The sequence below is a fragment of the Leuciscus leuciscus genome (genome assembly GCF_965113295.1).
Source record: "Leuciscus leuciscus genome assembly, contig: SUPER_11_unloc_1, whole genome shotgun sequence".
Classification (NCBI taxonomy): Eukaryota; Metazoa; Chordata; class Actinopteri; order Cypriniformes; family Leuciscidae; genus Leuciscus; species Leuciscus leuciscus.
Window position 1 is genome coordinate 806,485 of NW_028118546.1, and position 25,849 is coordinate 832,333.

Below are 25,849 nucleotides of genomic sequence, written 5' to 3' on the forward strand. Positions count from 1 at the left end.
TTTTTCATTTTATTGAGTAACATTTAAGAACAATTTGGATTTACTTTTAAATTGTAACATATTTAGATATAAGTTTAGAATGTGCTGGATGATGATGATGCATCAACCAATGAGTTATTATATGAAATAAATGGAACATTTGCTCATTTAGTTGGTATAGCACAAAATGTCAAATATTAAAAGAGGGGCTGAGAACAAAGGAAACAGGAACTAAAATTGAATTGTTCATGTTAATTGAAGATTTGTCATAATAGTACCACCGTGAAATCAAATTGAATGATTTCACTTAACTAACCTATAGGTTTGAATGAATGCAAAGATGGAAATACTGGATAAAAACCCCATTAAATACAACAAGTATTAAATAAAAAAAATTGAAGTTCACCTGCAGAGCACAAGTCCGTCTCCAGCACGAGAACCAGCGCTGATCCGGTGGAAATTGGATAACAGACTGGTTGATTACACTTGAATTAGGCTACTTGAATGTTTAAATGTTTCATTTATACGTCTAAAATGTTTGTTACATGAGTTTAAATGTAGGCAAAACTGTATACATGTTAAAACAGTGTAAAATATGTTGTATTGCTGTACTGTATAACATTACTCATCGACAATAAAGGCCAATGTCATGAATACCGGTGGTTGTATGGAATACTATTTTACAAAGGTTTAGAGAAAATAAAAAAGTTAGTATTACTCATAAATAAAAACAGTTAATATTACACAATAAAAAAATTGAAAATGTTAAATATTGGGTTTTTTTATGTTTTCCCCCAATTATTTCTACTCAATTGTATTTGTTAATGTACCAGATGCAGTTACTCAGATCTACTTAATTATTTTACTGACATTTACTCAGTTCATACAGTGTATTGTAATTGATTTCACTGCTTTAAAATTTAATCAATATTTTTAAGTTTCTAAAAAAAAATTGTTGTAAATCATAGTAAAACTTTTTAGAGTAAGGTAATAGTATTGCAACTAGCCATATATGAATATAATAAAAGTAGCCAATGTCCTTATATAGTAAATGTGTGTGGTTCAGGTATTCCCTACGTTGTGGGGAACAAATGTTCCCACAATGATAGTAATACATGAAAATATTAATCTTGCTGGGACATTTTCTGGTCCCCATGAGGAAAACAGCTTATAAATCACACTAACTTATGTTTTTTGAATCTGCGAAAATGCAGAATGTTTTCTGTGACGGTTGTGTTTTGGGGTAGGGTTACGGTAAAGTGTGATTTTTTTTATGAAGTTATGAGTGATGTTATTTACAATTGAATGTCTCCTCAGAATGTTAGTCAACTGACCTTTAGAACGTGTGTATTGTTGGTCCAGTCCAGTTTAATATTTATTAATAATTGGATTGGAATCATGCCTTCACAAACACTACATTACCTGTTTGAACTAACGGCCACTAGGTGGCACTATGTAGGATTTATTATTTTCCTTCAAAAGAAATGAATGTTCTTTTAGTTGATTTTCACCTGCATTTAATTTATTCTTACATTTTTGGTCAGTTTAGCTTCTCTTTCATAATTATTCTTCTTTAATGTTTAGTCTTAATTGGATCATTATATAATAAATAATTAAAAAAAGTTAATTGTGGGAAAGCTCTGTATGCCACTGCTAAGACTATGTCTGACACTTAATGAGGCAAGCAAATACCTTCTGCGGAAGTCTCAGTCATGTCATAGTGTTTTCTTGTTACACACATGGATTTCCTGATACAGGAAGGGGCTTTAACACATTTCTCAAGGCCCAGACCACAGCTCCTCCAAATATATGTTTGTTGAGATTAATTATTAACTTTATCATTTAAAGATTTTAAATTGTGCAAGTGATCTTGAGAAAAGACTGCAATGTAGCTCCCCTCCTCTTCTCCATCTACACCACATCACTGGGACACATCATACAGGCACACGGTTTTTCCTACCACTGCTATGCTGATGACACGCAGCTCTTCCTCTCCTTTCAACCAGATGATCCCACAGTAGCTGCACGGGTCTCAAGCTGTCTGGCGGACATCTCCACATGGATGAAGGAACATCACCTGCAGCTCAACCTGGCAAAGACTGAGCTTCTCGTCCTCCCTGCCAATCCATCTCTACAGCACGACTTCACCATCCAGCTAGAGTCATCATTAATCACCCCATCAAGATCGGTCAGAAATCTTGGAGTAACGTTTGATGACCAGCTGACCTTCACAGATCACATTTCAAAGACAGCTCGATCATGCAGGTTTGCACTGCACAACATCAGGAAGATCAGGCCTTTCCTAACTGAGCATGCAACACAACTTATCGTCCAGGCCCTGGTCATCTCTAGGCTTGACTACTGCAATGCTCTTCTGGCTGGACTTCCAGCATGTGCAACCAAACCCCTACAGATGATCCAGAATGCTGCAGCTCGTCTTGTCTTCAACGAGCCCAAGAGGGCCCACGTCACTCCTCTGTTCATCTCTCTGCACTGGCTACCTCTCGCTGCTCGCATCAAGTTCAAGGCACTGACGCTTGCTTACAGAACTATCACAGGCTCAGCTCCCTCCTACTTTCACTCACTCCTACGAGTCTACATCCCTACCAGACACCTACGATCGGTCAACGAGCGACGTCTCGTGGTTCCATCACAGAAAGCCACAAAATCACTTTCCAGAACATTCTCATTCACAGTTCCATGCTGGTGGAACGCTCTCCCCACCCTCATCCGGAATGCAGAATCCCTGACAACATTCAAAAGACAGCTGAAAACCAATCTCTTCCGTGAGCACTTTACCTTATAAAAAAATAAAATAAAATAAAAATAAAATAAATTTTCCTTTCCCTTTGAAACATCACTTATGCTACGCTGAATAATACCTGAACTTCGTATTTTGAGCACTTCTTGCGTTGTTGTTGCTTTTGCCTCTTTATGATGACTCGCTGGATTCAGTCCTAATTTGTAAGTCGCTTTGGACAAAGGCGTCTGCTAAATGACTAAATGTAAATGTAAATGTAGCTGAGCTGTCATTTCAATTCAATATATATATATATACACACATCACAAAAAATATATTTCCACAGAGACGCAGCCATCTGTCAGTGCTTATTGTTCACTGACACAGCAGAGGGACACAGGATGTAGCTACTAGAGAAAAGTAAGTGTATGTTTGAAACAAAAGAACCAATTAATAATAAAGCATCATCTTTATGATCAAAGCCTTCGTGGAGCTTTATTATGGTATTGCGACTGAAATTCATTTGGATAAATGCATTTTAACTGAAACATTTATTGTATAGTGCAAGCATTTACAGTTGTTGAAACATTAGTCAACCTTCGGTTTTGTTCTCTGAGGTCATTTAACTTTTGTGCGCACAGAGCTTCACCACAACAACCATTTAATAAGACATTTTCTTTTTCTTTTTTTACTCAAACACATTTTCCATTGAACTCAGCCTAATCATGCTCATTAACATTCACTATGCAGTATTAGAACTAATCCTGCCGTGCTGTGGGTATAAACCTCAAATGCTCTCACCACTGTGCTTTGCATTTTGCTCTGTAAATTTTAATGGAAATTGTGGTTTGTACAGTCCTCAGGTTCTTTTTGCTAGAAGATTAAGGCTGAAAATAAATGCTAAATTTGATTATATAATGAAGCAATGGCAATAGTTTAGACCAGTGGTTCCCAATCCTGGTCCTGGGGACCCACAGCTCTGCACATTTTATATGTCTCCTTTATCTGACACACCCAGTTCAGTTCAGAGCTCTTTCCTTACGAGCTGATGATCTGAATCAGGTGTGTTAAATGAGGGAGACATACAAAATGTGCAGAGCTGTGGGTCCCCAGGACCAGGATTGGGAACCACTGGTTTAGACAACTCGTATAGTCTTAGAAAAGTGTGATATCTTAATGACATCAGAGTAACGTGATGACATCGGCAGTCTTTTTAGATTGTTATTGATTTTTCATCAGTTCTTGTAATCATCCATAATTTACATGTTTTCATTTCAAAGGAAATATCATTATTTTAAAGATACATCATTACCATACATCTGTCATATCACATTAAGTTGATTTCAAAAACCAAGGAATTTGTTACCCTCTTAAAATACTCAACATCTAGATGACAGCTTGTATAATTGAAGGGATAGTTCACCCCAAACTAAAAAATTGTCATAATTTATTCACCCTCATATTGATTCATATTGAAGATATTTCATTTTTTGTTGTTGTTGTTTCACCATTTCTCAAGATATCTTTGAGTTCCACAAAAGAAAGTAAGTCATACAGGTTAGCACTGACATGAGGATAAATAAATGACATCATTTAAATTTTTTGGTGAACTCCTGTATAACCATGCTTAAACAACTGTAAACAACCTGGCAAGATACTGATCCATCCTTTAGGTTGCCTGAACATTAATTTTCATCTCTCTGTGCACGCGTCTACTCCTATCACAGAGTCATTGCCTATTGGTGAGTCAAGGCTATGACGTTTAAAAAAAAAAAGAAGTGAATTTTAAAGAAGAAAAAGCCACAAGTGGAAGAAGCCCAGATTAGAAGAGATAACAACACAGAGAGAAGCCCAGAATAAAAGATGCTGAGAGGATTGATAAGTGAGTATGCCAAATGCTTTGTGTGTCCTCCTTTTGCTTAATACGTGTATCATATGTACATATGTGTTTTTTTTCTGTGAATGATGAACTAAAATTAACAATGAACAAAAAAAGCACTGTTTCTTTTTTCTGGCCTCTTTTTCTGTACTAAGAGGCTGAATTTGGAATATTGTTATATAGCATCATCTTTATAGCTTTGGATTGATAGTAATGCATTTTCAAATTTTCTGTCTGTGATGGCTGACTAGATATCGCTGAAGTATTACACTGAACACAGTAAAAGGTGATAATACTTCTTAAGAATATATAGCAGAAAGTAATATTTTTCTTGATTTGAGTCTGACTGTGAACACGCTTTCTCTTGGTAAGCTTGAAATCACTGTGGTCATTTATAGCAATATGTTGGACAAAAATACAGGTCCAAAGAATACATGTGATCTATTCTGAAACCAGTTTCCAGACTACTGAAAAATGGAAATGAAAAACCGTAATTGCATGATGTTTGCTCAAAAGTTAGTGTGGAAACTAAACAATCTGTCAGTTCTAAAGTCTTGTACATGAATGTGAAGAGTTCATATAGCTTTCATTATGGTAAGTTCATATAGCGTATCAAGTATAGATAAACACTATGTGCTAAAGCTAAAAACACACAAACAATTATAATAGTATAATAGTTATAATTGAACAAATCCCATTAAACATTCACAGTGCTGTGGAAGAAGTGAACTTTATTTTGATGACATTACCTGGATGAATCACAACTGATTATTTATTTATTTGTTCATGGGTTGTTCAAGAGTCTCTTGTCCCTTGCACATTCTTTGGTTTTTCCACATATATGGGAGTGGGTGCCATTTTTCTTTTCTCATTTTCTCCTGTTTTTTGTTAGTTAGGAAGTAAGGTAAGAGTTCTGTTGTTTATTTGTGTTGATTGTTGTAGGTCAATTAGGTGTTCCTTCTACCGGGTAGTGAGATCTTTTGTTTGTTTTGGCTTTACCTGCTCCTGAAGAACAGGCTTCATTTCTTTTTCTTTTGGAGCTGTTTGTTTAGGATTCTTTTTGCACTGTATTTATCACTTATTGTAAATAAATGTATTGGAAATCTTACTTTGTGTATTGTGTGCTGGGACTCAGATAGGTTAACTTTTCTTTGTCGCTGTTCATTTTTGCTTTAAAGCTACTTTCCCTTTTGCCCCTAGAAAATGAATTGGGAACGTAACAGTGGTATTGTGTAATTATTCGAATAGAATTGAGTCTTTTCTCTCTGTTTTGCATGCGTCGTCATAATCATTATTGTTATTATTATTTTAATAAATTGTTTTGCCTCTGTCACAGTGTATTCTTAACCTGAATTAGCACTGTTCATATAGGCAACACCAATAGGTGTCATGTAACACAAAATAAACCTATGTTTTCTTCATGATACAGGGCATAATCTTAGTTTCGTTTTTATTTTGTTACCATTAGACATCACTGGGTTTTAATTTGAGGTATGAAAACCTGACGATGCCACATATTGAAACACAAATTCATATAACATATTAATTAGCCTGTCATTTTCTTCATTTTCTAAGTCAATAAAGGTTATGTTAAATGAATAAATGTAGTGTAAATGTTGTAATGAAACCAACTGTACCGTTCAAAAGTACTGTTTGTTGTTGTATTTTTCAAAACTTGAAACTTGTGTGTGTGTGTGAGGTGGATTTTTTTAATGTTTTTGAAATAAGTCTCTTGCACTGCTCCCCCAGCCTGCATTTATTTGATTAAAATATAGTAGCCTAGGCTATAAACTACAGTATTGTGATGTATTATTACCATTTTAAATAACAGTTTCTATTTGGACATATATATAAAAAAAAAAAAAAAAAATTTTTTTTCTTTTTTTTTTTCTGATTTCTAATTGTAATAACGATCTCATAGCTTTATTTCTGCAATTGTAAATGCAGTGAAAATATATTATTGGCACTTCAAAGATGTATTTTCCTTGAATGATTTAATTTGACTGGTGTTACCGTCCCAGGACGTATGCATTTGCGTTTTCTAATGGGTAAGTGTCATTCATTGATTTATTGAGTGTGTGTGCGCGCGCAGCCAATGGACCCAACGGCCTGCTGGGAGTTGTAGTTTTGTTGTACGTTGTATTTATACCACAGAAAGGACCTGTCTTTCACTTCGATGGTAACTAAAAAAAAATTCAAGCTGCGATTTTTCACGATGGATATCCTCGCGCGATCGAGTGTAGATTGTGTTAAACACGACAAGAACCAAAAATTCTGCGTTTATTCCTTAAAACAGTCGGTATTTCCCATATTGCTTCTCCTTTGCAGCTGCCATTGGCGCACGTCACGATTATAAGCGCCTGCTATTGGCGTAGGCAATGTTTACAGCACGATTATCAAGTATGTGGTGCGAACGCAACGGAACAGTCAGATTTACCATAAATGAACATGGTGAGTAACATTTTATAAACAATATTGTCAATATTGTTTGTTTTCCCTCTATTTTGCTGACGAGAATTTCAAAATAAAGCCCTACCAGAGTCTCAATGCAACAACAGACAGTGATTGAACCGTGAATTTTGTGAACCATTACATAATCCTATATAGGCTAATTATAAATTCAATTGTTATTATACTTTACAATATTACTGTTTGTTGTTGTATTTTTCAAAACTTGAAACTTGTGTGTGTGTGTCAGGTGGATTTTTTAAATGTTTTTGAAATAAGTCTCTTGCGCTGCTCCCCCAGCCTGCATTTATTTGATTAAAATATAGTAGCCTAGGCTATAAACTACAGTATTGTGATATATTATTACCATTTTAAATAACAGTTTCTATTTGGACATATATTAAAAGGTTTTTTTGTTTGTTTGTTTTTTGTCCAATTTCTTGTGCTCCTCCCTGTCCTAATCTAGGTGATGGGACCTACCAGCTGTTCCTCATCAATGGCAAGAGGATCCAGTATTTAAGCAGAGCCGGGGGGGAGAGAGAGAGAGAGAGAGACTGGGACTGGGACTGGGACTGGGACTGGGACTGGGACTGGGACTGGGACTGGGACTGGGACTGGGACTGGGAGAGGTTTCTTCTCCCAAGAGCCTGAGGCCCCGTTTACACGATGGGAAAACGCAGATATTTCCCTGCGTTTTGGCCTGTCATTTACACGAAAACGCAGTTTTTATCCCAGAGAACGATTATTTCTAAAAACTCCGGCCAAAGTGGAGATTTCTGAAAACGCCGGTTATGTGTTGCCGTGTCAACTGGGAGAAACGGGGTTTTAGGTTCTCAAACGTCACATTATGCGCCAGAAAATGCTTACGTCATGTGAGCGCCCTATGTTCAGAGTTTGTTCCATACTGTCTATGAGTTTGTTTGGCTACTATTTGATCATGGATGCTGTTAAAGTGGTACTCATTTTTACTTTTGTGAAAACGCTTTTGGCCTGTTTGCATTTGCTTCGCTGTCTGTCCACACGAACGAACCTCGCGCCATGTCTATTGTTTTGAAAGGAACAGGAAGTCGCTCGTGCTATTCGTCGTTGTCGATTTTGAGGATTCTGATTGGCTTGCATGGCTTTATCCTTCTCCTTACACTGCCGCCCCTTTGTATTTATGCGGGTTGATGTAAACGACAACTTTTTTTGAAAACGATATTGCGTGCACAATGTTATTTTTGAAAACGGAGGGGGAGAAATATTCGTTTCTCTAAATACCCGGCTATGTGTAAATGTGGCCTGAGACTGTTGTGTTACCAGACTTGGAGTGTTGCTCTTGTTGGTGTATGTTAAGCTTAAGTGTGTTGTTACGCTTAAATGTGTTGTTACGGCTGTAGTGTGCAGCTTTGAATTGCTTGCCCATTGTTGAGTGTTGGAGCAGTAGGGAGTGGGTGCCATTTTTCTTTTCTCATTTTCTCCTGTTTTTTGTTAGTTAGGAAGTAAGGTAAGAGTTCTGTTGTTTATTTGTGTTGATTGTTGTAGGTGTTCCTTCTACCGGGTAGTGAGATCTTTTGTTTGTTTTGGCTTTACCTGCTCCTGAAGAACAGGCTTCATTTCTTTTTCTTTTGGAGCTGTTTGTTTAGGATTCTTTTTGCACTGTATTTATCACTTATTGTAAATAAATGTATTGGAAATCTTACTTTGTGTATTGTGTGCTGGGACTCAGATAGGTTAACTTTTCTTTGTCGCTGTTCATTTTTGCTTTAAAGCTACTTTCCCTTTTGCCCCTAGAAAATGAATTGGGAACGTAACAGTGGTATTGTGTAATTATTCGAATAGAATTGAGTCTTTTCTCTCTGTTTTGCATGCGTCGTCATAATCATTATTGTTATTATTATTTTAATAAATTGTTTTGCCTCTGTCACAGTGTATTCTTAACCTGAATTAGCACTGTTCATATAGGCAACACCAATAGGTGTCATGTAACACAAAATAAACCTATGTTTTCTTCATGATACAGGGCATAATCTTAGTTTCGTTTTTATTTTGTTACCATTAGACATCACTGGGTTTTAATTTGAGGTATGAAAACCTGACGATGCCACATATTGAAACACAAATTCATATAACATATTAATTAGCCTGTCATTTTCTTCATTTTCTAAGTCAATAAAGGTTATGTTAAATGAATAAATGTAGTGTAAATGTTGTAATGAAACCAACTGTACCGTTCAAAAGTACTGTTTGTTGTTGTATTTTTCAAAACTTGAAACTTGTGTGTGTGTGTGTGTGTGTGTGTCAGGTGGATTTTTTTAATGTTTTTGAAATAAGTCTCTTGCACTGCTCCCCCAGCCTGCATTTATTTGATTAAAATATAGTAGCCTAGGCTATAAACTACAGTATTGTGATGTATTATTACCATTTTAAATAACAGTTTCTATTTGGACATATATATAAAAAAAAAAAAAAAAAAAATTTTTCTTTTTTTTTTTTCTGATTTCTAATTGTAATAACGATCTCATAGCTTTATTTCTGCAATTGTAAATGCAGTGAAAATATATTATTGGCACTTCAAAGATGTATTTTCCTTGAATGATTTAATTTGACTGGTGTTACCGTCCCAGGACGTATGCATTTGCGTTTTCTAATGGGTAAGTGTCATTGATTGATTTATTGAGTGTGTGTGCGCGCGCAGCCAATGGACCCAACGGCCTGCTGGGAGTTGTAGTTTTGTTGTACGTTGTATTTATACCACAGAAAGGACCTGTCTTTCACTTCGATGGTAACTAAAAAAAATTCAAGCTGCGATTTTTCACGATGGATATCCTCGCGCGATCGAGTGTAGATTGTGTTAAACACGACAAGAACCAAAAATTCTGCGTTTATTCCTTAAAACAGTCGGTATTTCCCATATTGCTTCTCCTTTGCAGCTGCCATTGGCGCACGTCACGATTATAAGCGCCTGCTATTGGCGTAGGCAATGTTTACAGCACGATTATCAAGTATGTGGTGCGAACGCAACGGAACAGTCAGATTTACCATAAATGAACATGGTGAGTAACATTTTATAAACAATATTGTCAATATTGTTTGTTTTCCCTCTATTTTGCTGACGAGAATTTCAAAATAAAGCCCTACCAGAGTCTCAATGCAACAACAGACAGTGATTGAACCGTGAATTTTGTGAACCATTACATAATCCTATATAGGCTAATTATAAATTCAATTGTTATTATACTTTACAATATTACTGTTTGTTGTTGTATTTTTCAAAACTTGAAACTTGTGTGTGTGTGTCAGGTGGATTTTTTTTAATGTTTTTGAAATAAGTCTCTTGCGCTGCTCCCCCAGCCTGCATTTATTTGATTAAAATATAGTAGCCTAGGCTATAAACTACAGTATTGTGATATATTATTACCATTTTAAATAACAGTTTCTATTTGGACATATATTAAAAGGTTTTTTTGTTTGTTTGTTTTTTGTCCAATTTCTTGTGCTCCTCCCTGTCCTAATCTAGGTGATGGGACCTACCAGCTGTTCCTCATCAATGGCAAGAGGATCCAGTATTTAAGCAGAGCCGGGGGGGGAGAGAGAGAGAGAGAGAGACTGGGACTGGGACTGGGACTGGGACTGGGACTGGGACTGGGACTGGGACTGGGACTGGGACTGGGAGAGGTTTCTTCTCCCAAGAGCCTGAGGCCCCGTTTACACGATGGGAAAACGCAGATATTTCCCTGCGTTTTGGCCTGTCATTTACACGAAAACGCAGTTTTTATCCCAGAGAACGATTATTTCTAAAAACTCCGGCCAAAGTGGAGATTTCTGAAAACGCCGGTTATGTGTTGCCGTGTCAACTGGGAGAAACGGGGTTTTAGGTTCTCAAACGTCACATTATGCGCCAGAAAATGCTTACGTCATGTGAGCGCCCTATGTTCAGAGTTTGTTCCATACTGTCTATGAGTTTGTTTGGCTACTATTTGATCATGGATGCTGTTAAAGTGGTACTCATTTTTACTTTTGTGAAAACGCTTTTGGCCTGTTTGCATTTGCTTCGCTGTCTGTCCACACGAACGAACCTCGCGCCATGTCTATTGTTTTGAAAGGAACAGGAAGTCGCTCGTGCTATTCGTCGTTGTCGATTTTGAGGATTCTGATTGGCTTGCATGGCTTTATCCTTCTCCTTACACTGCCGCCCCTTTGTATTTATGCGGGTTGATGTAAACGACAACTTTTTTTGAAAACGATATTGCGTGCACAATGTTATTTTTGAAAACGGAGGGGGAGAAATATTCGTTTCTCTAAATACCCGGCTATGTGTAAATGTGGCCTGAGACTGTTGTGTTACCAGACTTGGAGTGTTGCTCTTGTTGGTGTATGTTAAGCTTAAGTGTGTTGTTACGCTTAAATGTGTTGTTACGGCTGTAGTGTGCAGCTTTGAATTGCTTGCCCATTGTTGAGTGTTGGAGCAGTAGGGAGTGGGTGCCATTTTTCTTTTCTCATTTTCTCCTGTTTTTTGTTAGTTAGGAAGTAAGGTAAGAGTTCTGTTGTTTATTTGTGTTGATTGTTGTAGGTGTTCCTTCTACCGGGTAGTGAGATCTTTTGTTTGTTTTGGCTTTACCTGCTCCTGAAGAACAGGCTTCATTTCTTTTTCTTTTGGAGCTGTTTGTTTAGGATTCTTTTTGCACTGTATTTATCACTTATTGTAAATAAATGTATTGGAAATCTTACTTTGTGTATTGTGTGCTGGGACTCAGATAGGTTAACTTTTCTTTGTCGCTGTTCATTTTTGCTTTAAAGCTACTTTCCCTTTTGCCCCTAGAAAATGAATTGGGAACGTAACAGTGGTATTGTGTAATTATTCGAATAGAATTGAGTCTTTTCTCTCTGTTTTGCATGCGTCGTCATAATCATTATTGTTATTGTTGTTATTATTATTTTAATAAATTGTTTTGCCTCTGTCACAGTGTATTCTTAACCTGAATTAGCACTGTTCATATAGGCAACACCAATAGGTGTCATGTAACACAAAATAAACCTATGTTTTCTTCATGATACAGGGCATAATCTTAGTTTCGTTTTTATTTTGTTACCATTAGACATCACTGGGTTTTAATTTGAGGTATGAAAACCTGACGATGCCACATATTGAAACACAAATTCATATAACATATTAATTAGCCTGTCATTTTCTTCATTTTCTAAGTCAATAAAGGTTATGTTAAATGAATAAATGTAGTGTAAATGTTGTAATGAAACCAACTGTACCGTTCAAAAGTACTGTTTGTTGTTGTATTTTTCAAAACTTGAAACTTGTGTGTGTGTGTGTGTGTGTCAGGTGGATTTTTTTAATGTTTTTGAAATAAGTCTCTTGCACTGCTCCCCCAGCCTGCATTTATTTGATTAAAATATAGTAGCCTAGGCTATAAACTACAGTATTGTGATGTATTATTACCATTTTAAATAACAGTTTCTATTTGGACATATATATAAAAAAAAAAAAAAAATTTTTTTTTTTTTTTTTTTTTTTCTGATTTCTAATTGTAATAACGATCTCATAGCTTTATTTCTGCAATTGTAAATGCAGTGAAAATATATTATTGGCACTTCAAAGATGTATTTTCCTTGAATGATTTAATTTGACTGGTGTTACCGTCCCAGGACGTATGCATTTGCGTTTTCTAATGGGTAAGTGTCATTGATTGATTTATTGAGTGTGTGTGCGCGCGCAGCCAATGGACCCAACGGCCTGCTGGGAGTTGTAGTTGTGTTGTACGTTGTATTTATACCACAGAAAGGACCTGTCTTTCACTTCGATGGTAACTAAAAAAAAATTCAAGCTGCGATTTTTCACGATGGATATCCTCGCGCGATCGAGTGTAGATTGTGTTAAACACGACAAGAACCAAAAATTCTGCGTTTATTCCTTAAAACAGTCGGTATTTCCCATATTGCTTCTCCTTTGCAGCTGCCATTGGCGCACGTCACGATTATAAGCGCCTGCTATTGGCGTAGGCAATGTTTACAGCACGATTATCAAGTATGTGGTGCGAACGCAACGGAACAGTCAGATTTACCATAAATGAACATGGTGAGTAACATTTTATAAACAATATTGTCAATATTGTTTGTTTTCCCTCTATTTTGCTGACGAGAATTTCAAAATAAAGCCCTACCAGAGTCTCAATGCAACAACAGACAGTGATTGAACCGTGAATTTTGTGAACCATTACATAATCCTATATAGGCTAATTATAAATTCAATTGTTATTATACTTTACAATATTACTGTTTGTTGTTGTATTTTTCAAAACTTGAAACTTGTGTGTGTGTGTCAGGTGGATTTTTTTTAATGTTTTTGAAATAAGTCTCTTGCGCTGCTCCCCCAGCCTGCATTTATTTGATTAAAATATAGTAGCCTAGGCTATAAACTACAGTATTGTGATATATTATTACCATTTTAAATAACAGTTTCTATTTGGACATATATTAAAAGGTTTTTTTGTTTGTTTGTTTTTTGTCCAATTTCTTGTGCTCCTCCCTGTCCTAATCTAGGTGATGGGACCTACCAGCTGTTCCTCATCAATGGCAAGAGGATCCAGTATTTAAGCAGAGCCGGGGGGGGGGAGAGAGAGAGAGAGAGAGACTGGGACTGGGACTGGGACTGGGACTGGGACTGGGACTGGGACTGGGACTGGGACTGGGAGAGGTTTCTTCTCCCAAGAGCCTGAGGCCCCGTTTACACGATGGGAAAACGCAGATATTTCCCTGCGTTTTGGCCTGTCATTTACACGAAAACGCAGTTTTTATCCCAGAGAACGATTATTTCTAAAAACTCCGGCCAAAGTGGAGATTTCTGAAAACGCCGGTTATGTGTTGCCGTGTCAACTGGGAGAAACGGGGTTTTAGGTTCTCAAACGTCACATTATGCGCCAGAAAATGCTTACGTCATGTGAGCGCCCTATGTTCAGAGTTTGTTCCATACTGTCTATGAGTTTGTTTGGCTACTATTTGATCATGGATGCTGTTAAAGTGGTACTCATTTTTACTTTTGTGAAAACGCTTTTGGCCTGTTTGCATTTGCTTCGCTGTCTGTCCACACGAACGAACCTCGCGCCATGTCTATTGTTTTGAAAGGAACAGGAAGTCGCTCGTGCTATTCGTCGTTGTCGATTTTGAGGATTCTGATTGGCTTGCATGGCTTTATCCTTCTCCTTACACTGCCGCCCCTTTGTATTTATGCGGGTTGATGTAAACGACAACTTTTTTTGAAAACGATATTGCGTGCACAATGTTATTTTTGAAAACGGAGGGGGAGAAATATTCGTTTCTCTAAATACCCGGCTATGTGTAAATGTGGCCTGAGACTGTTGTGTTACCAGACTTGGAGTGTTGCTCTTGTTGGTGTATGTTAAGCTTAAGTGTGTTGTTACGCTTAAATGTGTTGTTACGGCTGTAGTGTGCAGCTTTGAATTGCTTGCCCATTGTTGAGTGTTGGAGCAGTAGGGAGTGGGTGCCATTTTTCTTTTCTCATTTTCTCCTGTTTTTTGTTAGTTAGGAAGTAAGGTAAGAGTTCTGTTGTTTATTTGTGTTGATTGTTGTAGGTGTTCCTTCTACCGGGTAGTGAGATCTTTTGTTTGTTTTGGCTTTACCTGCTCCTGAAGAACAGGCTTCATTTCTTTTTCTTTTGGAGCTGTTTGTTTAGGATTCTTTTTGCACTGTATTTATCACTTATTGTAAATAAATGTATTGGAAATCTTACTTTGTGTATTGTGTGCTGGGACTCAGATAGGTTAACTTTTCTTTGTCGCTGTTCATTTTTGCTTTAAAGCTACTTTCCCTTTTGCCCCTAGAAAATGAATTGGGAACGTAACAGTGGTATTGTGTAATTATTCGAATAGAATTGAGTCTTTTCTCTCTGTTTTGCATGCGTCGTCATAATCATTATTGTTATTGTTGTTATTATTATTTTAATAAATTGTTTTGCCTCTGTCACAGTGTATTCTTAACCTGAATTAGCACTGTTCATATAGGCAACACCAATAGGTGTCATGTAACACAAAATAAACCTATGTTTTCTTCATGATACAGGGCATAATCTTAGTTTCGTTTTTATTTTGTTACCATTAGACATCACTGGGTTTTAATTTGAGGTATGAAAACCTGACGATGCCACATATTGAAACACAAATTCATATAACATATTAATTAGCCTGTCATTTTCTTCATTTTCTAAGTCAATAAAGGTTATGTTAAATGAATAAATGTAGTGTAAATGTTGTAATGAAACCAACTGTACCGTTCAAAAGTACTGTTTGTTGTTGTATTTTTCAAAACTTGAAACTTGTGTGTGTGTGTGAGGTGGATTTTTTTAATGTTTTTGAAATAAGTCTCTTGCACTGCTCCCCCAGCCTGCATTTATTTGATTAAAATATAGTAGCCTAGGCTATAAACTACAGTATTGTGATGTATTATTACCATTTTAAATAACAGTTTCTATTTGGACATATATATAAAAAAAAAAAAAAAAAATTTTTTTTCTTTTTTTTTTTCTGATTTCTAATTGTAATAACGATCTCATAGCTTTATTTCTGCAATTGTAAATGCAGTGAAAATATATTATTGGCACTTCAAAGATGTATTTTCCTTGAATGATTTAATTTGACTGGTGTTACCGTCCCAGGACGTATGCATTTGCGTTTTCTAATGGGTAAGTGTCATTCATTGATTTATTGAGTGTGTGTGCGCGCGCAGCCAATGGACCCAACGGCCTGCTGGGAGTTGTAGTTTTGTTGTACGTTGTATTTATACCACAGAAAGGACCTGTCTTTCACTTCGATGGTAACTAAAAAAAAATTCAAGCTGCGATTTTTCACGATGGATATCCTCGCGCGATCGAGTGTAGATTGTGTTAAACACGACAAGAACCAAAAATTCTGCGTTTATTCCTTAAAACAGTCGGTATTTCCCATATTGCTTCTCCTTTGCAGCTGCCATTGGCGCACGTCACGATTATAAGCGCCTGCTATTGGCGTAGGCAATGTTTACAGCACGATTATCAAGTATGTGGTGCGAACGCAACGGAACAGTCAGATTTACCATAAATGAACATGGTGAGTAACATTTTATAAACAATATTGTCAATATTGTTTGTTTTCCCTCTATTTTGCTGACGAGAATTTCAAAATAAAGCCCTACCAGAGTCTCAATGCAACAACAGACAGTGATTGAACCGTGAATTTTGTGAACCATTACATAATCCTATATAGGCTAATTATAAATTCAATTGTTATTATACTTTACAATATTACTGTTTGTTGTTGTATTTTTCAAAACTTGAAACTTGTGTGTGTGTGTCAGGTGGATTTTTTAAATGTTTTTGAAATAAGTCTCTTGCGCTGCTCCCCCAGCCTGCATTTATTTGATTAAAATATAGTAGCCTAGGCTATAAACTACAGTATTGTGATATATTATTACCATTTTAAATAACAGTTTCTATTTGGACATATATTAAAAGGTTTTTTTGTTTGTTTGTTTTTTGTCCAATTTCTTGTGCTCCTCCCTGTCCTAATCTAGGTGATGGGACCTACCAGCTGTTCCTCATCAATGGCAAGAGGATCCAGTATTTAAGCAGAGCCGGGGGGGAGAGAGAGAGAGAGAGAGACTGGGACTGGGACTGGGACTGGGACTGGGACTGGGACTGGGACTGGGACTGGGACTGGGACTGGGAGAGGTTTCTTCTCCCAAGAGCCTGAGGCCCCGTTTACACGATGGGAAAACGCAGATATTTCCCTGCGTTTTGGCCTGTCATTTACACGAAAACGCAGTTTTTATCCCAGAGAACGATTATTTCTAAAAACTCCGGCCAAAGTGGAGATTTCTGAAAACGCCGGTTATGTGTTGCCGTGTCAACTGGGAGAAACGGGGTTTTAGGTTCTCAAACGTCACATTATGCGCCAGAAAATGCTTACGTCATGTGAGCGCCCTATGTTCAGAGTTTGTTCCATACTGTCTATGAGTTTGTTTGGCTACTATTTGATCATGGATGCTGTTAAAGTGGTACTCATTTTTACTTTTGTGAAAACGCTTTTGGCCTGTTTGCATTTGCTTCGCTGTCTGTCCACACGAACGAACCTCGCGCCATGTCTATTGTTTTGAAAGGAACAGGAAGTCGCTCGTGCTATTCGTCGTTGTCGATTTTGAGGATTCTGATTGGCTTGCATGGCTTTATCCTTCTCCTTACACTGCCGCCCCTTTGTATTTATGCGGGTTGATGTAAACGACAACTTTTTTTGAAAACGATATTGCGTGCACAATGTTATTTTTGAAAACGGAGGGGGAGAAATATTCGTTTCTCTAAATACCCGGCTATGTGTAAATGTGGCCTGAGACTGTTGTGTTACCAGACTTGGAGTGTTGCTCTTGTTGGTGTATGTTAAGCTTAAGTGTGTTGTTACGCTTAAATGTGTTGTTACGGCTGTAGTGTGCAGCTTTGAATTGCTTGCCCATTGTTGAGTGTTGGAGCAGTAGGGAGTGGGTGCCATTTTTCTTTTCTCATTTTCTCCTGTTTTTTGTTAGTTAGGAAGTAAGGTAAGAGTTCTGTTGTTTATTTGTGTTGATTGTTGTAGGTGTTCCTTCTACCGGGTAGTGAGATCTTTTGTTTGTTTTGGCTTTACCTGCTCCTGAAGAACAGGCTTCATTTCTTTTTCTTTTGGAGCTGTTTGTTTAGGATTCTTTTTGCACTGTATTTATCACTTATTGTAAATAAATGTATTGGAAATCTTACTTTGTGTATTGTGTGCTGGGACTCAGATAGGTTAACTTTTCTTTGTCGCTGTTCATTTTTGCTTTAAAGCTACTTTCCCTTTTGCCCCTAGAAAATGAATTGGGAACGTAACAGTGGTATTGTGTAATTATTCGAATAGAATTGAGTCTTTTCTCTCTGTTTTGCATGCGTCGTCATAATCATTATTGTTATTATTATTTTAATAAATTGTTTTGCCTCTGTCACAGTGTATTCTTAACCTGAATTAGCACTGTTCATATAGGCAACACCAATAGGTGTCATGTAACACAAAATAAACCTATGTTTTCTTCATGATACAGGGCATAATCTTAGTTTCGTTTTTATTTTGTTACCATTAGACATCACTGGGTTTTAATTTGAGGTATGAAAACCTGACGATGCCACATATTGAAACACAAATTCATATAACATATTAATTAGCCTGTCATTTTCTTCATTTTCTAAGTCAATAAAGGTTATGTTAAATGAATAAATGTAGTGTAAATGTTGTAATGAAACCAACTGTACCGTTCAAAAGTACTGTTTGTTGTTGTATTTTTCAAAACTTGAAACTTGTGTGTGTGTGTGTGTGTGTGTGTCAGGTGGATTTTTTTAATGTTTTTGAAATAAGTCTCTTGCACTGCTCCCCCAGCCTGCATTTATTTGATTAAAATATAGTAGCCTAGGCTATAAACTACAGTATTGTGATGTATTATTACCATTTTAAATAACAGTTTCTATTTGGACATATATATAAAAAAAAAAAAAAAAAAATTTTTTCTTTTTTTTTTTTCTGATTTCTAATTGTAATAACGATCTCATAGCTTTATTTCTGCAATTGTAAATGCAGTGAAAATATATTATTGGCACTTCAAAGATGTATTTTCCTTGAATGATTTAATTTGACTGGTGTTACCGTCCCAGGACGTATGCATTTGCGTTTTCTAATGGGTAAGTGTCATTGATTGATTTATTGAGTGTGTGTGCGCGCGCAGCCAATGGACCCAACGGCCTGCTGGGAGTTGTAGTTTTGTTGTACGTTGTATTTATACCACAGAAAGGACCTGTCTTTCACTTCGATGGTAACTAAAAAAAATTCAAGCTGCGATTTTTCACGATGGATATCCTCGCGCGATCGAGTGTAGATTGTGTTAAACACGACAAGAACCAAAAATTCTGCGTTTATTCCTTAAAACAGTCGGTATTTCCCATATTGCTTCTCCTTTGCAGCTGCCATTGGCGCACGTCACGATTATAAGCGCCTGCTATTGGCGTAGGCAATGTTTACAGCACGATTATCAAGTATGTGGTGCGAACGCAACGGAACAGTCAGATTTACCATAAATGAACATGGTGAGTAACATTTTATAAACAATATTGTCAATATTGTTTGTTTTCCCTCTATTTTGCTGACGAGAATTTCAAAATAAAGCCCTACCAGAGTCTCAATGCAACAACAGACAGTGATTGAACCGTGAATTTTGTGAACCATTACATAATCCTATATAGGCTAATTATAAATTCAATTGTTATTATACTTTACAATATTACTGTTTGTTGTTGTATTTTTCAAAACTTGAAACTTGTGTGTGTGTGTCAGGTGGATTTTTTTTAATGTTTTTGAAATAAGTCTCTTGCGCTGCTCCCCCAGCCTGCATTTATTTGATTAAAATATAGTAGCCTAGGCTATAAACTACAGTATTGTGATATATTATTACCATTTTAAATAACAGTTTCTATTTGGACATATATTAAAAGGTTTTTTTGTTTGTTTGTTTTTTGTCCAATTTCTTGTGCTCCTCCCTGTCCTAATCTAGGTGATGGGACCTACCAGCTGTTCCTCATCAATGGCAAGAGGATCCAGTATTTAAGCAGAGCCGGGGGGGGAGAGAGAGAGAGAGAGAGACTGGGACTGGGACTGGGACTGGGACTGGGACTGGGACTGGGACTGGGACTGGGACTGGGACTGGGACTGGGAGAGGTTTCTTCTCCCAAGAGCCTGAGGCCCCGTTTACACGATGGGAAAACGCAGATATTTCCCTGCGTTTTGGCCTGTCATTTACACGAAAACGCAGTTTTTATCCCAGAGAACGATTATTTCTAAAAACTCCGGCCAAAGTGGAGATTTCTGAAAACGCCGGTTATGTGTTGCCGTGTCAACTGGGAGAAACGGGGTTTTAGGTTCTCAAACGTCACATTATGCGCCAGAAAATGCTTACGTCATGTGAGCGCCCTATGTTCAGAGTTTGTTCCATACTGTCTATGAGTTTGTTTGGCTACTATTTGATCATGGATGCTGTTAAAGTGGTACTCATTTTTACTTTTGTGAAAACGCTTTTGGCCTGTTTGCATTTGCTTCGCTGTCTGTCCACACGAACGAACCTCGCGCCATGTCTATTGTTTTGAAAGGAACAGGAAGTCGCTCGTGCTATTCGTCGTTGTCGATTTTGAGGATTCTGATTGGCTTGCATGGCTTTATCCTTCTCCTTACACTGCCGCCCCTTTGTATTTATGCGGGTTGATGTAAACGACAACTTTTTTTGAAAACGATATTGCGTGCACAATGTTATTTTTGAAAACGGAGGGGGAGAAATATTCGTTTCTCTAAATACCCGGCTATGTGTAAATGTGGCCTGAGACTGTTGTGTTACCAGACTTGGAGTGTTGCTCTTGTTGGTGTATGTTAAGCTTAAGTGTGTTGTTACGCTTAAATGTGTTGTTACGGCTGTAGTGTGCAGCTTTGAATTGCTTGCCCATTGTTGAGTGTTGGAGCAGTAGGGAGTGGGTGCCATTTTTCTTTTCTCATTTTCTCCTGTTTTTTGTTAGTTAGGAAGTAAGGTAAGAGTTCTGTTGTTTATTTGTGTTGATTGTTGTAGGTGTTCCTTCTACCGGGTAGTGAGATCTTTTGTTTGTTTTGGCTTTACCTGCTCCTGAAGAACAGGCTTCATTTCTTTTTCTTTTGGAGCTGTTTGTTTAGGATTCTTTTTGCACTGTATTTATCACTTATTGTAAATAAATGTATTGGAAATCTTACTTTGTGTATTGTGTGCTGGGACTCAGATAGGTTAACTTTTCTTTGTCGCTGTTCATTTTTGCTTTAAAGCTACTTTCCCTTTTGCCCCTAGAAAATGAATTGGGAACGTAACAGTGGTATTGTGTAATTATTCGAATAGAATTGAGTCTTTTCTCTCTGTTTTGCATGCGTCGTCATAATCATTATTGTTATTGTTGTTATTATTATTTTAATAAATTGTTTTGCCTCTGTCACAGTGTATTCTTAACCTGAATTAGCACTGTTCATATAGGCAACACCAATAGGTGTCATGTAACACAAAATAAACCTATGTTTTCTTCATGATACAGGGCATAATCTTAGTTTCGTTTTTATTTTGTTACCATTAGACATCACTGGGTTTTAATTTGAGGTATGAAAACCTGACGATGCCACATATTGAAACACAAATTCATATAACATATTAATTAGCCTGTCATTTTCTTCATTTTCTAAGTCAATAAAGGTTATGTTAAATGAATAAATGTAGTGTAAATGTTGTAATGAAACCAACTGTACCGTTCAAAAGTACTGTTTGTTGTTGTATTTTTCAAAACTTGAAACTTGTGTGTGTGTGTGTGTGTGTCAGGTGGATTTTTTTAATGTTTTTGAAATAAGTCTCTTGCACTGCTCCCCCAGCCTGCATTTATTTGATTAAAATATAGTAGCCTAGGCTATAAACTACAGTATTGTGATGTATTATTACCATTTTAAATAACAGTTTCTATTTGGACATATATATAAAAAAAAAAAAAAAATTTTTTTTTTTTTTTTTTTTTTTCTGATTTCTAATTGTAATAACGATCTCATAGCTTTATTTCTGCAATTGTAAATGCAGTGAAAATATATTATTGGCACTTCAAAGATGTATTTTCCTTGAATGATTTAATTTGACTGGTGTTACCGTCCCAGGACGTATGCATTTGCGTTTTCTAATGGGTAAGTGTCATTGATTGATTTATTGAGTGTGTGTGCGCGCGCAGCCAATGGACCCAACGGCCTGCTGGGAGTTGTAGTTGTGTTGTACGTTGTATTTATACCACAGAAAGGACCTGTCTTTCACTTCGATGGTAACTAAAAAAAAATTCAAGCTGCGATTTTTCACGATGGATATCCTCGCGCGATCGAGTGTAGATTGTGTTAAACACGACAAGAACCAAAAATTCTGCGTTTATTCCTTAAAACAGTCGGTATTTCCCATATTGCTTCTCCTTTGCAGCTGCCATTGGCGCACGTCACGATTATAAGCGCCTGCTATTGGCGTAGGCAATGTTTACAGCACGATTATCAAGTATGTGGTGCGAACGCAACGGAACAGTCAGATTTACCATAAATGAACATGGTGAGTAACATTTTATAAACAATATTGTCAATATTGTTTGTTTTCCCTCTATTTTGCTGACGAGAATTTCAAAATAAAGCCCTACCAGAGTCTCAATGCAACAACAGACAGTGATTGAACCGTGAATTTTGTGAACCATTACATAATCCTATATAGGCTAATTATAAATTCAATTGTTATTATACTTTACAATATTACTGTTTGTTGTTGTATTTTTCAAAACTTGAAACTTGTGTGTGTGTGTCAGGTGGATTTTTTTTAATGTTTTTGAAATAAGTCTCTTGCGCTGCTCCCCCAGCCTGCATTTATTTGATTAAAATATAGTAGCCTAGGCTATAAACTACAGTATTGTGATATATTATTACCATTTTAAATAACAGTTTCTATTTGGACATATATTAAAAGGTTTTTTTGTTTGTTTGTTTTTTGTCCAATTTCTTGTGCTCCTCCCTGTCCTAATCTAGGTGATGGGACCTACCAGCTGTTCCTCATCAATGGCAAGAGGATCCAGTATTTAAGCAGAGCCGGGGGGGGGGAGAGAGAGAGAGAGAGAGACTGGGACTGGGACTGGGACTGGGACTGGGACTGGGACTGGGACTGGGACTGGGAGAGGTTTCTTCTCCCAAGAGCCTGAGGCCCCGTTTACACGATGGGAAAACGCAGATATTTCCCTGCGTTTTGGCCTGTCATTTACACGAAAACGCAGTTTTTATCCCAGAGAACGATTATTTCTAAAAACTCCGGCCAAAGTGGAGATTTCTGAAAACGCCGGTTATGTGTTGCCGTGTCAACTGGGAGAAACGGGGTTTTAGGTTCTCAAACGTCACATTATGCGCCAGAAAATGCTTACGTCATGTGAGCGCCCTATGTTCAGAGTTTGTTCCATACTGTCTATGAGTTTGTTTGGCTACTATTTGATCATGGATGCTGTTAAAGTGGTACTCATTTTTACTTTTGTGAAAACGCTTTTGGCCTGTTTGCATTTGCTTCGCTGTCTGTCCACACGAACGAACCTCGCGCCATGTCTATTGTTTTGAAAGGAACAGGAAGTCGCTCGTGCTATTCGTCGTTGTCGATTTTGAGGATTCTGATTGGCTTGCATGGCTTTATCCTTCTCCTTACACTGCCGCCCCTTTGTATTTATGCGGGTTGATGTAAACGACAACTTTTTTTGAAAACGATATTGCGTGCACAATGTTATTTTTGAAAACGGAGGGGGAGAAATATTCGTTTCTCTAAATACCCGGCTATGTGTAAATGTGGCCTGAGACTGTTGTGTTACCAGACTTGGAGTGTTGCTCTTGTTGGTGTATGTTAAGCTTAAGTGTGTTGTTACGCTTAAATGTGTTGTTACGGCTGTAGTGTGCAGCTTTGAATTGCTTGCCCATTGTTGAGTGTTGGAGCAGTAGGGAGTGGGTGCCATTTTTCTTTTCTCATTTTCTCCTGTTTTTTGTTAGTTAGGAAGTAAGGTAAGAGTTCTGTTGTTTATTTGTGTTGATTGTTGTAGGTGTTCCTTCTACCGGGTAGTGAGATCTTTTGTTTGTTTTGGCTTTACCTGCTCCTGAAGAACAGGCTTCATTTCTTTTTCTTTTGGAGCTGTTTGTTTAGGATTCTTTTTGCACTGTATTTATCACTTATTGTAAATAAATGTATTGGAAATCTTACTTTGTGTATTGTGTGCTGGGACTCAGATAGGTTAACTTTTCTTTGTCGCTGTTCATTTTTGCTTTAAAGCTACTTTCCCTTTTGCCCCTAGAAAATGAATTGGGAACGTAACAGTGGTATTGTGTAATTATTCGAATAGAATTGAGTCTTTTCTCTCTGTTTTGCATGCGTCGTCATAATCATTATTGTTATTGTTGTTATTATTATTTTAATAAATTGTTTTGCCTCTGTCACAGTGTATTCTTAACCTGAATTAGCACTGTTCATATAGGCAACACCAATAGGTGTCATGTAACACAAAATAAACCTATGTTTTCTTCATGATACAGGGCATAATCTTAGTTTCGTTTTTATTTTGTTACCATTAGACATCACTGGGTTTTAATTTGAGGTATGAAAACCTGACGATGCCACATATTGAAACACAAATTCATATAACATATTAATTAGCCTGTCATTTTCTTCATTTTCTAAGTCAATAAAGGTTATGTTAAATGAATAAATGTAGTGTAAATGTTGTAATGAAACCAACTGTACCGTTCAAAAGTACTGTTTGTTGTTGTATTTTTCAAAACTTGAAACTTGTGTGTGTGTGTGTGTGTGTCAGGTGGATTTTTTTAATGTTTTTGAAATAAGTCTCTTGCACTGCTCCCCCAGCCTGCATTTATTTGATTAAAATATAGTAGCCTAGGCTATAAACTACAGTATTGTGATGTATTATTACCATTTTAAATAACAGTTTCTATTTGGACATATATATAAAAAAAAAAAAAAAAAAATTTTTTTTTTTTTTTTTTTTTCTGATTTCTAATTGTAATAACGATCTCATAGCTTTATTTCTGCAATTGTAAATGCAGTGAAAATATATTATTGGCACTTCAAAGATGTATTTTCCTTGAATGATTTAATTTGACTGGTGTTACCGTCCCAGGACGTATGCATTTGCGTTTTCTAATGGGTAAGTGTCATTGATTGATTTATTGAGTGTGTGTGCGCGCGCAGCCAATGGACCCAACGGCCTGCTGGGAGTTGTAGTTTTGTTGTACGTTGTACTTATACCACAGAAAGGACCTGTCTTTCACTTCGATGGTAACTAAAAAAAAATTCAAGCTGCGATTTTTCACGATGGATATCCTCGCGCGATCGAGTGTAGATTGTGTTAAACACGACAAGAACCAAAAATTCTGCGTTTATTCCTTAAAACAGTCGGTATTTCCCATATTGCTTCTCCTTTGCAGCTGCCATTGGCGCACGTCACGATTATAAGCGCCTGCTATTGGCGTAGGCAATGTTTACAGCACGATTATCAAGTATGTGGTGCGAACGCAACGGAACAGTCAGATTTACCATAAATGAACATGGTGAGTAACATTTTATAAACAATATTGTCAATATTGTTTGTTTTCCCTCTATTTTGCTGACGAGAATTTCAAAATAAAGCCCTACCAGAGTCTCAATGCAACAACAGACAGTGATTGAACCGTGAATTTTGTGAACCATTACATAATCCTATATAGGCTAATTATAAATTCAATTGTTATTATACTTTACAATATTACTGTTTGTTGTTGTATTTTTCAAAACTTGAAACTTGTGTGTGTGTGTCAGGTGGATTTTTTTTAATGTTTTTGAAATAAGTCTCTTGCGCTGCTCCCCCAGCCTGCATTTATTTGATTAAAATATAGTAGCCTAGGCTATAAACTACAGTATTGTGATATATTATTACCATTTTAAATAACAGTTTCTATTTGGACATATATTAAAAGGTTTTTTTGTTTGTTTGTTTTTTGTCCAATTTCTTGTGCTCCTCCCTGTCCTAATCTAGGTGATGGGACCTACCAGCTGTTCCTCATCAATGGCAAGAGGATCCAGTATTTAAGCAGAGCCGGGGGGGGGGAGAGAGAGAGAGAGAGAGACTGGGACTGGGACTGGGACTGGGACTGGGACTGGGACTGGGACTGGGAGAGGTTTCTTCTCCC

General features: G+C 36.9%; 1 protein-coding gene across 1 annotated transcript in view; it reads right to left on the reverse strand.

The window, feature by feature from the left end:
- LOC309510013 (uncharacterized protein) overlaps positions 1-25,849 on the reverse strand; it is a gene marked incomplete at its 3' end in the record, with an annotated part of 1,894,646 nt that overhangs the window by 633,388 nt on the left and 1,235,409 nt on the right. The window lies entirely within an intron of this gene.